Here is a 14,296-nt window from a genome sequence, read left to right as displayed (position 1 = left end):
AGCTTGTTTACATTTGCCCTTCTATTGATCTCTAAATGGCTTTGTGGTATGAAAACAATTGAGAATTTCCTGGCTTACTGTTTCTGGTTCTCTTTAATTATATAAGTACAAGTTGGGCAATGAAGTGGTTTATTTTATTACAATTATTGTTCTTAATGGATTTGTGACAAATGTCATCAAATATTAGAAAAGTACTTTGATCTCAAGTGTTCTGGGTTTATGGCAAGTTCTTCATAGGGACCAGTTCACACCTTTCTGAGACACCGTATGATGCATATATTTGAAAAAAAGATTCTGAAATCTGGTACTTGTCAAGTGATATCTTTAAAGAATTTTATTTGGCCAACTCAACGTTTTCATGTTCTACAGTTGTAGCAAAGTTAAATAGAATCATCAAGGTGTGTCGGGACTTCTAAAAGTTTATATCTCCAATAATTTTCTTCATCAGTTATTGGAATGAGGTAGTGCTCCCAAGATACTTTGGATCATAGACACAAACTGCTTATATCAACCTAGGCAGATAAAAGCAAACTTCTTGATTTTCTTCATCACAGGAATTTTACAGCAATCATTGTGTAATTTCAATACTGAGAACTACTTTGAAATATAGTACTGAGATAGATTGTCAAGAGCATTCTTGGCATGAAGTTCTTATTTGATTCTTTTTTAAGTCTTGTTTGCACATATTTACATCTTTTCATTCTTCTTCTGTTCCACTACTTTTATTGATGCATATAGTTATTAAATTCTGTGATGAAGTCATTGACATCTTTGGTGTATCATTGGCCTAGCCTGACTCAGATCCATTTTGGTGTTTCTTCAGGTTTGGATTTAAAATGAAATGAGACATTCATAGATAAGCTAAGAGTTAATACAAGGGAGTTTACTAATCAATAACTTATAAAAGATATCCAAAAAAGTTAAGTTGACTACAATGGTTCATTCATAAAGATAAAAAACTTTATTACTTTTTGTGTTTGTTTTTGTACATATAACACAAGGAATCTGCTTCAGTGGTTGAAAACTTAGTTCCCTGGAAGAATTAGATGTCAGGAAGGTTTTTGATACCTTTCAAAGGAAAAAATTAGGATAGCTCATGGAAATGCTAACCAAATCTATTAGGCAGGGCCTTAGGAGATTGTTTGGGAATTTTCTCATCAAGATAAAAGGGTCATATTTAGTTATTCCCATGGTTAGGAGTCAGTGACTTGGATACTGGAAGATGATTTTTATGGTGAGAAAAGCATATCTGTCTTCATGATAAGCTTTGGCATCATTCACTTTTCTTTTCTCTGTTATAGAGAATCTTTAAAGTCAAATTTCTTGGGATCTGCTTATAAAATTTGGAAGCAGGCACTAATGTGACATTCATTATCAAGGTTGCCTCTATATCTCTGTCAACTTCAGCATGTACTTCATGGATAAATGAAACATGGAAGTACTGAGTATATTTTAGTGTTGGCAGAGTACTACTAATATTTTAAATAGATAAAAGTTTATTCTAAACAATATTAACATTCTGCCTCACTGTTGACACCAACTACTTCTTTAAGAAGCTTCAAGTTCACTGGTTTAATTGATGTTTTTTGTCTCTTTGATATCACCGTTTTCCAGACTTTTTTTTTTAAATTGTAAGATTCTTTTTCTCAACGTCTCTAATAGAATGATTGGATTATAATAGTAAATTGATATTCAATGTACAAGTTACCTTGTATTATGAGTCTAAATGGAATTGAAATAATGAACAGTTTGGGAGATTTAATTTCTGGGTAATTTATTATTTTATTATTATTTATATATAGTGAATAATTAGTGAAAAGAATGATCATTTGATCATCTCTCCTAAAAGACAGATCATGCTGAATTCTTTATGCTTAAAATATCCTTGGGAGTATGTGATACCAACAGACAGCAGTCAACTTTGATCAGTAAACAATTAATGAGAATTAGTATTACAATTAAAGGTGGGCTTATTCTAATGGAGAACTGGGGGATGTGACTGATACCTCAGACTTCCCTTACCTAGGACAAAGAGGGTGCACCTCCATTGAGAATTGTGTGGCTAGAACACCGATTTCACCTAGCTTACAACATGCAAAAAAGGTGTCAATGGTTTCATAACAGTGTTCAGTAACTGTTATAATAGAATAGAGAATCATCATTTTTCTTAGGATTAAGATAAAATTAAGAGAAGGAGGAACTCATTTTCTTGGGGATTTGGAATAACCTCCTTCCTTAGTCCCACTGTGGTTTCCTATTGCTAATCCTGTAGATCTCAGGTTCCATAATACAAAGGCTTCAGTACATCCAACTTTTATAAGGGCATCTTTTCTTTAGGTGTTATAATAATTGAATTCACTACCTTTATAGTTGGCTCCAGAAAGTGGTGCTCATATATCAGGCAAACATGATATCCATTCATTTGTCTCTTTATCTTTGCAAAAGGAAGAGATTTGTCTAGCATTTCACATCTCATTAGAATAACTGTGAGAGCAGGGCAGCTAGGTGGTACAATTGCAGTCAGGAGTACCAGAGATCAAATCTGGCCTCAGACACTTAATAATTATCTAGCTATGTGGCCTTGGGCAAGCCACTTAACCCCATTTCCCTTGCAAAAAAAAACCCCTAAAAACAGAAAAGAATAACTGTGAGATTCTTACCTTGAATGTAGTACAGCCCCTTTGATATCCCAAACATGAAAAACATGCTTTTAAGGTGATGGAACTTGGTTGTTATGTGGAGTAATGGAAGGTCCACTCTCCTAATTGTTTAAATTTTTTCCTAAGCTATTAAGATCATGATTTTCAAGAGCCCATAGTTTATTCTCTTCTTGATTACTTTTAAAGACTAGATTTAAATTAATCTAAACCAATAGTTTTTGAACACAAATTACTTTTGTTGGTCATGTTGCCAGGTATTTTTAATCTTCTTATGAGACTTGATAAGTGACTATACACCTATGTCAAAGCTTTGGAGTGTAATATCTCTTTAATTGATTTAGGTCAACAATTTAGGTCAACAATTATGTCAGGCTGTAGATAGAACCAGTCAAATTTCTGCAAGCAATGTTATATATTGGATATTAATATATAATATGAAAATTATTTTTCTCAGAAACCTGTCAAGCAAATAATGTCCTTCTTATTTGCATTCCCAGTCTGAAACAGTTCCATAGTATATTTAGCTTAGTCTTCTACTGTCTCTTTTGAAATAAAGCAAGAGTTGTTTTCTTAGAAAATATTTTTATCTTGAACTTATAATACCTGTTTTCAATGAGATTTTTATCCTGGGCAGAATTTGCCTGTGGTTTTGTCTTCTATTCTGCATCTCTACGCTCAAGAAAAACATGGATGAGCTGAATAGTTTCCACAGGAGGCTAACCAGAATGGTCAAAGACCTTAAGGCTAAGTCAAGAGGAATGGTTGAGTGAACTGTATATGTTTACCTTAGAGTAAAAACTGGAAGGGGATAATATTATTTTTTTTTAATATTTAAAGGGCTGTCAGTTGGAGATGGACATAGACTTGATTTGTTTGGTCAGAGGGTAGTATCAGTCAGATGCTTGGAAGTTGCAAAAAGACCAATTTAGGCAAGTTGTCAGGAAAAGAAAAAAAACTTCTAATATTTAGAGCTATACAAAAATGGAAAGGGCTAACTTCAAAGGTTATGAGTCCTTCTTCTTTGGAGACCTTAAATAGAGACTGGATGACAATGTGTAGAATATTTTATAGCTAAACTTTCTTTTGGGGCAAAACAGTCATTGAGGTCTCTTCCTTCTCTCAAATTCTATTTCTATGACATAGCAATAGTCCCTTTAGAATCTTAACTTCACTATATGACAATGCTATAGGCATTTTTTTCATAATTTCAGTGATTGTTCCATTAATTCATAATGACAGAATCGAAGTAATTAACAGTTCTTAGTTAATAAAAAATATGCAACATTATACAACAGTGACACAACATATCAAGTAAAGCAGAGTAAACATTGGCAAAGCAAACATTCAAAATGTTAGCAATGCATCAGTAATGTAAGTTCATTCATAAAACAGTCAGAAGAAACTAAATCATGTTAATACAACCATTAACACCACTGAAATACATTTTACATGTGTAGATATTTTATGATTGCAACAAAACACTTTTGAAAAAGAAGGCAGATTAAGAACCAGTTTAGAAGAGACTAGACAAAACAAAAAAAAAACTGTTAGGTTTTTAAAAAAAATATGAAAAGTTGAACTATTAAAAATCAAAACAAATAAAACAGTTTCCCAAAAAGGAAAACTGATATATTACTTTTTCAAAAAAATCTGATTGAAAGAAAATAAATCAGTGAATGAACAAAAAATGCTTTCCATATTAACTGAAATAAATAAAAAGAAAAAAGTTCTTGCAAAAAAATTTCCAGAAATTTTGTTCAGTAATAATAGAAAGAAAGAAAGGCAGGAGGACAGAAAATGGAAGGAGGGATGGAGAGTGAAAAGTAGGAAGGAAAGAAGGGAAGAAAAACTGTGCAAGGAAAGTGCAGTTGGACAATGCTACATAAACCTACTTTATGATATAAGGCTGACCTAAAAAAGTTTTATACGTAGACATTTGCAATCCATTTGTGGTGTCAAGGGGTGAGGGGAAAAATACAACTTCCCTTATATAGAAAGTAGGTTCTCCTTTAAACTCAGCTTGCCAATAACAGTCTTTGCTCAAAAATGGAAGTCTGTTTACCTACCCTTCACTTTTCCTCAATGTTTGTTCGCTAGCTATTGTTTGTCTTTTTGTATTTTGTTTTGTTTTTCTTTTTCTTTTTCCTTAGATGCCCTTTATCCAAAATTTATGTAATGCATATGTAGTCAGGTGTACTACTTCATCCTAATCAATCTAACAGCTAGATCAGCTCCCAATAATAAAACCTCTGTCCCTTTGCATCTATTTGTAAGACACACACACACACACACACACACACACACACAAATTTAACATTTATGCCAGCCAAAAGAATCTTAGGCTAAATAAATGAGATGTAAACTAGAAAGGACAATTAAAGAATAGAGGAACTAACCAATGATCAAAATAAAAAGGAAAAACAGCTTTGTTTAGAAGGAAGGAAGGTTTCTGCAGTTCCTACTGTCCTTGGCCTGCAGTTCCTTAGTGAACAGAAAAAAATCAGTTCACATGTCTGAATACAGTACCGAGTCTTAATTTTTCTCTAGTACCTTTCCTGCTAGTCCAACTTTCTTGTGTCTCCTCTTCCTTCATTTCCCTCAATTAGAAACAAACTGGATTGAGCTTCAGGGTCAGAGTCAGTGATTTCAAGCCTCTCTGACCCAGAGGCAGGTTACACTCTTTAACTACAGAGTCTTATTGAAAGGTTTGTCCTGTCAGTATGTTTGAGAGATTGTTGGGTTGTCTTAGTGAAAAAAAAAATACAGGAGTCGTTCAACAAATTTGATCTTATCTTTCTCTTTGTTTAGTAGGCTGTTAACTTTTTATAACTATTATTCTGTACTAGAACTGCAAGTTTTAGCATGTTCTAATATTAATCACCTAGACAACTGAATTTTAATTTTTAAACAAACCATATATAATGTAATATTATATATATAATGAATGCACACTAATTTGAAACATTTTTCCATATTTGACATATTATGAAAGAATAATTATAGCAAAAATTTTCTCAAAAACTGAGAAAGAAATAAAAACAAATTAAAAAAAGTTAAAGTATGTTTCAATCTGCATTGAAATTCCATAATTCTTTTCTTTAGGGGAATGGCATTTTCCATCATAAGTCATTTGGAACTGTCTGTGATAATTGTTACTTTATAATGTGTGGCTAGACCACACTCATTTGAATTTTTTTTCATTAATTATCTTTCTTATTCTTGACATTTTGTTTGTCACATGAATTATGTTATAACTGTTTCTACCTTTATAAAATAATTTTTGATAGTTTGATATGACACTTAATAAGCATTTTAATTTAGATAAAATTGTCATTTTTATTATATTAGGTCAACTTACCAATGAGTAATTTTTCTAATTATTTAGATGTGACTTTATTTGTGTGAAAGGTATTTTATAATTGTGTTTATATAATTTCTGGATTTGTCTTGGCCACTAGACTTCCACTCTTTTATATTATCTGCATTTACTTTTTTTTTTTTTTTTGGCAAGGCAATGGGGTTAAGTGGCTTGCCTAAGGCCACATGCCTAGGTAATTATTAAGTGTCTGAGGCCAGATTTGAACTCAGGTACTCCTGACTCTAAGGCCAGTACTCTATCCACTGCACCACCTAGCCGCCCCTGCATTTGCTTTTAAAAGAATTTCTATCTCTTGTTGCTGGGCTTTGTTGATAATATATAGAAATTCTGATGATTTATATGACTTTATATCTTTCAACTTTACTAAAATTTTTAATAGTTTAAAATAGTGTTTAGGGGATTCTTTCTATTCTCTAAGTATATCATTTCATCTGTAAAGAGTGACTTTCCTTTTCTGATTGTCTATCAAATTTCTTCAACTAATTTTTCTTCTCCTATTGTTAAAGTTAACATTTGTAGTAGAATATTGAATAAAATAATGGAGACAATAGGCTTCCTTTTTTATGACTGATATTTTTGGTAATGCTTCTGTTTCCCCTTTACATATAATGCTTATTGATGGATATAGATAAAAGATACTTATCATTTTTAAGAAACTCCATTTATTCCTATGTTCTCTAGTTTTATTTTTTTTTACTTTTAAAATGCTTTTGTGTATTATATAGAAACACAAGAGGGAATTGCAAAAAATTCTCTTGTAACATCAAGCATATATGAATTTATTGCTGTAAAACTAGCTATGACCTTTGATGTCATTCTGCACAATGTCTCTGTTGTTATTTTGCAAGGAATCAGCAATACTATCTTTTTAAAAAGAGTTATTCATTTTTCCATTACATGCAATGGTAGTTTCAGCAATCAATTTTTGTAAGGTTTTGAGTTTCAGATTTTCCTCTTCCTTCCTTTGCCTCCCTTCTCCCCCTCACAGAAATTTATTCTAGGTTATACTTTTTACAATTATGTTAAAACATATTTCTACAATAACCGTATTGTGAAAGAGGAATCAGAACAAATTAGGAGGAAAATCATAAAACATAAAACAAATTTTAAAAATTAGAAATAATAAACTTTGGTCTGCATTCAAACTCCATTGTTTCTTCTCTGGTTATGGATGGTATTTTCCATCCCAAGGCATTTAGAATTGTCTTGGATCATTGAACTGCTGAGATGAGCAAGTCCATCACAACTGATCATCACACAAATTGTTAATGCATATAATGTTCTTTGGCTTTGTTTACTTCATTCAGTATCTTCATTACCTATACTAATTCCTTCCATCAGTTTTTCTTCTCTTATTGCTTTTAGTTTTTCAAGCAATGGGGTTAAGTGACTTTCTTGTATTGCTAAAAACTAATAATTTTAATAGAATATTGAATAATGGGGATAAAAGACATTCCTTTTTCACCTCTGATATTATTGATTCCATGTTGTGCTAGTCTGTCCAGGCTATTCTGAAGTCCCACCCCGATGATGATTTCTTTCCTTTTAATCTATGTTTATTTATTTAAGGCAATGGGGTTAAGTGACCTGCCCTAGGTCACATTTGAACTCAGGTCCTCCTGACTCCTGGGCCAGTGGCTCTATCCGCTAGCTGCTCCGATGATGATTTCTTACAGAATAATCATACTCCATCACATACATATGCCACAACATGTTCAACCATTCCCCAATTAATGGGCAACACCCCGGTTTCTAATTCCTTGACACTGCAAAAAAGAACTGCTATAAATATTTTTATTCATGTGGGTTTTATACCCTTTTTGTGATCTCTTTGAGATAGGGACACAATAATGTCATTACTGGATTAAAGGGTAAACACAGTTTTGTCTCCAGAAAACTGCTCTCCAGAAAAGCAGGATCAGTTCACAACAATGCATCAATGTCCTCATTTTTCCACATCCATGCCAACATCCATCACTCTCCCGCTTTGTCACACCAGTCACACTAATAGATGTAAGGTGGTATCTCACGTGTTTTAATTTGTATTTATGTAAACAATAGTGATTTAGAACATATCTTCATATGACCACAGATAGCAGTCCTAATTTCTTCATGTGAGAACTGCCTGTCCATATACCTTGACCATTCATCAACTGGGAAATGACTTGTATTCTTATAAATTAGATTCAGTCCTCAATATATTTTAGAAATGAGTCCTTTATCGGAAACACTATTTGTAAAATTATTTTCCAAATTACTGCATTCCTTTTCATCTGTGTTGCATTGGTTTTGTGTAAAACTTTTCAATTCAATGTAAAGTATCCATTCTTCAACTTATAATGTTCTCTTTCTCTTCGTCATAAACTTCTCCCTGTTACATAGGTTTACGGTATTACCTCTTATGTCTAAATTCTGTACCCATTTCAACCTTATCTTGGTATAGGGTGTGAGATGTTGGTCTGCCATACTATCTTTCAGTTTTCCCAGCAGTTTTTATCGAAGAGTAAGTTCTTATCCCAGAAACTAGAGACTTTGGATTTATCAAATAGAAGATTCCTACAGTTATTTGCTAGTATTTATTTTTTACCTATTCTATTCCACCGATTCAACACTCTGTTTCTTAGCCAGTAACAATTTTGATGACTGCTGCTTTATAATATAAACTTAGATCTGGTACAGCTAGACAGTATCTTTTACATTTTTTTCTCATTAATTCCCTTGATCTTCTTGATTTGAATTTTTGTTACTTTTTTTTCCTAGTTCAATAAAATAATTTTTGGGGAGTTTGATTGGTATGGCACTGAATAAGTATTTAATTTATGTAGAACTGTCATTCTTATTATATTAGCTCAGCCTTCCCATGAGTAATTGTAGAGTTATTTAGATCTATTAATTTTTGTGTGTATTTTGCAATTGTTTTCATAAAATTTCTGCTTTTGTTTTGGCAGGTAGCCTCCCAAGTATAACACTCCTAAGTATTTTATCGTCTCTACAATTACTTTAAATTGAATTTCTTTTTCTATCACTTAATTATGTGCTTGCTTTGTTGGTAATATACAGAAATGCTGATGATTTATGTGGCATATTTATAGAGCACTAACCTTGGAGTCAGGACAGGAGTTTGAATCCAGCTTCAGATGCTTGACACTTACTGTGTGACCTTGGGATAAGTCACATAACCCTTCTTGCCTCTCCTCTTGGATCATCTTCAATTGTCCTGATTCACATCTGGCTACAGGACCCAAATGACTCTGGAGGAGAAAGTGAGGCTGGTAGCTTAGCCCAGAACTCCCTCAACTCAAATCCAATTCACAAGCCATTGTCATGGCTTCACCTCCTTTGATGTCATGGTGTTTTTGAGAATGAAGGACAAATATCATCATCATTTTATATCCTACAACTTTGCTGAAGTTGCTAATTGTTTCAAGTAGTTTTTAGTTGATTTCCTAGAATTCTCTAAAGATACCATCATGTCATCTTCAAAGAGTTAAAAGTTTTGTTTCCTCTTTGGCTACTCTAATTACATTGATTTCTTTGTCTTCCTTTATTGCTAACGTTCACATTTCAAATATAATATTGAATAGTAATGATGATAATGGGCATCCCTTTTCACTTCTGATCTTGACTACTGCTAGCTTATTCCCATTATATATAATGCTTGCTGGTGGTTTTAAATAGATACTGCATATCATTTTAAGGAAAACTCCATTTGTTCCTAAACTCTCTAGGTCTTTTAATAGGAATGGGTGCTGAATTTTTTCTAAAGCTTTTTCAGCATCTATTGAGATAATCATGATTTCTATTATTTTTGTTATTGATATAATTATGCAGCCAGTTTTTAAAATATTAAACCAGTCCTATATTCATGGCATTAATCCCACCTGTTCTTAGTATAATACCTGGAGATAAATTGCTGTCAATTGTTTGCTAATATTGTATTTAAAATTTCTGAATCAATATTGATTTGGGAAATTGGACTATAATTTTCTTTCATTTTGGGTCTTTCTGGTTTAGTGAGTATCAGCTCCATATTATATCATGAAGGAACTTGACAGAACTCCACCTATTTTCCAAATAGTTTATAAAGTATTGGAATTAATTATTCTTCAAAAGTTTGGTAGAATTCATGTATAAATCAGATTGAAAGAAAATAAATCAGTGAATGAACAAAAAAATGCTTTCCATATTAACTGAAAATAAAAAAGAAAAAAGTTCTTCCAAAAAAATTTCCAGAAATTTTGTTAGCACTGAATATTTTTTTCTCAGGGAGTTTATTGGTGGGTTTGTTCAATGACTTTTTCTATAACAGTTATTTAATTATTTTATTTCCTCTTCTTTTACATCTGGCTAATTATATATTTGTAGATATGCATCCATTTCACTAAGATTGTCAGATTTATTGGCATAAAATTGGGCAAAATAACTCAGAATTATTGCTTTAATTTCTTCCACATTGTTGGAGAATTCACCCTTTTCATTTTAGATACTGGTCACTGATTTTTTTCTTCTTTTTTTGATCAAATTCAAGTGTTATTACTTTCAATTTTATCAATTTCTCCTTTAATTTTTAGAAGTTCTAATTTTGTATTTGTTACCTTTTTAATTTGTTCTTTTTCTAGTCTTTTAGTTGCATGCATGAATCACTAATCTTCTCTTTCTCTATTTTATTCATGTAAGATTTAAACTTACAAAACGTCCCCCACAAACTGCTTTGGCTGCATCTAATAAGTTTGGTATGTTAGTCTCCTTATTGTCACTCTCTTGGATGAAATTATTTCTGATTTCTTGTTTGACCCATTCATCAATTCATTTTTAGTCTTTTCCATTATCCAGTATTATATGCAATTTTTATTAAATCATGATCTGTAAATAATGCATTTAATATTTGTTTTTCTGCTTTTGTGAACTTGTGCCCTAATACATGGTCAATTTCTGTGTAAATGCCATGTACTACTGCGAAAAAAGATATATTCCTTTCTACCCCCATTTTATTTTCTCCAGAGCTCTATCCTATCTAAGTTTTCTAAAATTCTACTCATCTCTTTAACGTCTTTCTTTCATGGTTAGATTTATCTAATTATGAGAGGGAGGTTGAGGTACCCCGCTAGTATAAGTTTGCTGTCAATTTCTTCCTATAATTTGCTTCTTTTTTAGATGTTATACCACTTGCTTCATATATGTTTAGAATTGTTATTTCATTTTCTATTGTACCTTTTAGCAAGATATAGTTCCTCTTTAATTAGATGTTACTTTTGCTTTGTCTGAGATCAGAATCGCTATTTTTTTTTACTTCAGTTGAAGCATAATGTGTTCTCTTCTAGTCTTTTACCTTTATTCTGTGTATGTCTTATAAACAACATATGGTGGAATTATAGTTTTTAATCCACTCTACTTTGATTTTATGGAGAGTTCATTCCATTCACATTCACAGTTGTTTGCTAACTGTCCATTTCCTTCTATCCTATCTTTCCAATTGTTTATACTTTTTTCTCTCCTTTCACCCTATCTCTTCTCACCAGTATTTTATTTCTGATAGAACGGAGGGAGACCAAAAGAGGTGGTAGTCTTCTTTCTTCTTCCAATACAATCCATTTCTAGTGGATTAATTTTATTTATAGCATCACTTTAAAATCAACTTAAACACACATCTTCTGTCTATGTATACACCTTTTATCTGCCCTAATAGAGATATAGTTCTCAAGGGTTTACAAGGTTCTTCTTCCTGTGACGGGATATAAACAGTCTAATCTCACTGAATAACATTTTTATTTCCTCTTTTCCTTTTTATGCATCTCTTGAATCCTGTATTAAAAGATTTTTTTTTTTTGCTCAGGTCTGATCTTTTTAAATAGGAAAATTTGAAAGTCTATCATTTCATTGAATGTCCATATTTTGCCATAACCTTTTTAATACTACATAAAGGTCATTAGTTCAAATTCATTTTTAACTTCACATATAAACTGTCTTACTTCTCCCTTTTCCTTCCCTCTTCTCACCCATTAAGAAGGCAAGAAAAACATATCCCATTAAAAATATGTAGAAAGGCCATTAGTTTGGACACATTGGTATAAATTTGTAGAAAAACAAAATCTCACAATGTTAAATCGTGGAGGAAATACAACAACCTTTTCCAACCCTCTTGTGTTAGAGTTGAGGAAAATGCGATTCAGAATAGAAAAGTGAGTAGCAAGTGACTTTTTCTGGTCAACTCTTCTAACTCACTATCTCTCCCACCCCACAGATATTTTAATTCAGCTCTTTTCAGTGGATTTGCAAAGTTTGCCTCCATTTTTTTACATTAAAACATCTACCTACCATAGATAGCTCTCTTCTGTGACTCAAGGTGTTAGGTGAGACTGAAATAAAATGAACTTTCATCCTTTGTCTCCTTTTTCTTAAACAGAGAAAACCATATGTTTATTCAACAAAACCAAGAATGTACAATATAAACACTTTATATAAAGTGAGATGAAAGGTTCTGAACAAACAACCCAGCTAGTGATAACTCAATCATGTTTAAAACACTGCTTAAATTAGCAGTCATGAGTTTATTTCAAATTATCAGTGGTCAACCTGATAGTTAAAAGTGTTTTCCATTTCCTTTACTTCCACAAATAACTGGGGATCAAAGACTGACCTTTTAAATCAAAAAGTGAAAAGGAAACCTAGACCCAACTATTTATTCTGTTTTTCCAAGTTTTCTATCTTGAAAGTTATATAACAATTCTTTAACCTTTACTACATAAATTATATTTAACTTGTTAGTATATTTAACTTCTTGTTACACTCCCTGTTAAACCTGCTGAATTATTTTTCTAAGGTGTACTACCACACAGATTTCATGTTACTCAAGAAATCAAGATAAATATAGATATAAGAACAATTAATGCTTCCCCTAAATAACACTATATTAATGCAAGCTACTGTTTTTTGAATGAACCAAAAAAATCAATCAGTAAGTAAAAACTATAAATTTCTATTCCCAGATAGCTGTTTAAGCTTCTGAACACAAGGTAAATAGTAGTTATGTCAATATATTTAGAACACAGTTGCAGACAACTTGTTAAAAGATAAAACCAAAACTGATATGTAAATCAAGTTTTTCCTAAATGGAAGCTTAGGTTTCACTACTGAGCTCTGGAAAAATATCCAACCCCCTATGAATTCCTTCTTTTTACAGTAAATATTAGTCCAATTATGTAAGGGAAAAGGAAACATAAATTAAATTTAATGTCACATGTAACATGTTTACTGATTAAAAAGAAAACCTCCATGATCTAATTTTGTAGCAGTTGCCTGTTTCTGCTAACTTCAATTACCAGATTTCCAATTTTTAGGGTATGTTGGGGGGAAAGAAAGAAAAGGGAGATATTATGTAATGTAACATTCCAAAACAAACAAAACCCCCCAATCACTTACTGTTGGGTAGCTTCAAAAAATAATTCCTTTTTTTTTCAATTTGGGGGGTTTCATGGTAAACCAATTTTTTCACAAACGAAATAACTTGATTGTTTCCCTATAGCCATCCTTATTGTCTTCCATTTATCCAAACCTCAATCCAACCATTCTTGTGTTTTGGAAAAAAAAAAAGATTTAAATGGCATATTAATTCCTATCAATAATCCTACAATTTCTCTAATCAAACGCCCATCATGATTCCCCTCCCCCATCCAACTGCAAAACCTTACTGCATTGTGGTTATCAGCTCATTTGCTGTCCAAAATGACTACTTCCTTCCTACTCCCTATATCCCTGAACTTTTTAAATATTTCGCATAAGGACTTTCTTAGCGTTAAGGGTAATAGTAGCCAACATCAGATCTCTTTACTCAACTCAGTTTACAGAAAATGATCCTAGGCATAAACTGTATTGCAAGCCCAAACCAACTTTGAAAAGCAATTTCAGCATCCTGTTTCTGTAGGGACTGTTATATACTAACTGCTTTTTTTCATCTCTAGTATATAAACTGAGAGAGCATTTAACACAGGCAGTCCTGACAGTAGTGATCAGCCATCTTTGCTGTTTCACAGGCATTTGATACTTTACATATGAAGTGGAATGCTGAGAGGGTCACTCGTTTTTAGAAATCATAAACCTCTGAGAAGATGAAAATTAAACTTCTTTGCTTATCTATTTTCTCCTTTGCCTTTGGAATCAAGCTGTTCCTGTTCCTTTAAAAGTGAGACACTAGAGAGTTGCAAATATTTGAAACGGTAAGAGCAAGCATCATTTTGAAACTTTGTTGTTGGAACTGGTC

The 14,296-nt window shown here is 32.2% G+C and overlaps 1 protein-coding gene across 2 annotated transcripts in view; it reads left to right on the top strand.

The window, feature by feature from the left end:
- Nucleotides 1-14,296, top strand: part of CNTNAP4 (contactin associated protein family member 4) — a 588,793-nt gene that overhangs the window by 53,133 nt on the left and 521,364 nt on the right. The window lies entirely within an intron of this gene.

The sequence above is a fragment of the Macrotis lagotis genome, chromosome X (genome assembly GCF_037893015.1).
Source record: "Macrotis lagotis isolate mMagLag1 chromosome X, bilby.v1.9.chrom.fasta, whole genome shotgun sequence".
In the NCBI taxonomy this organism is placed as follows: Eukaryota; Metazoa; Chordata; class Mammalia; order Peramelemorphia; family Peramelidae; genus Macrotis; species Macrotis lagotis.
This window is presented reverse-complemented; position numbering and strand designations above follow the sequence as displayed.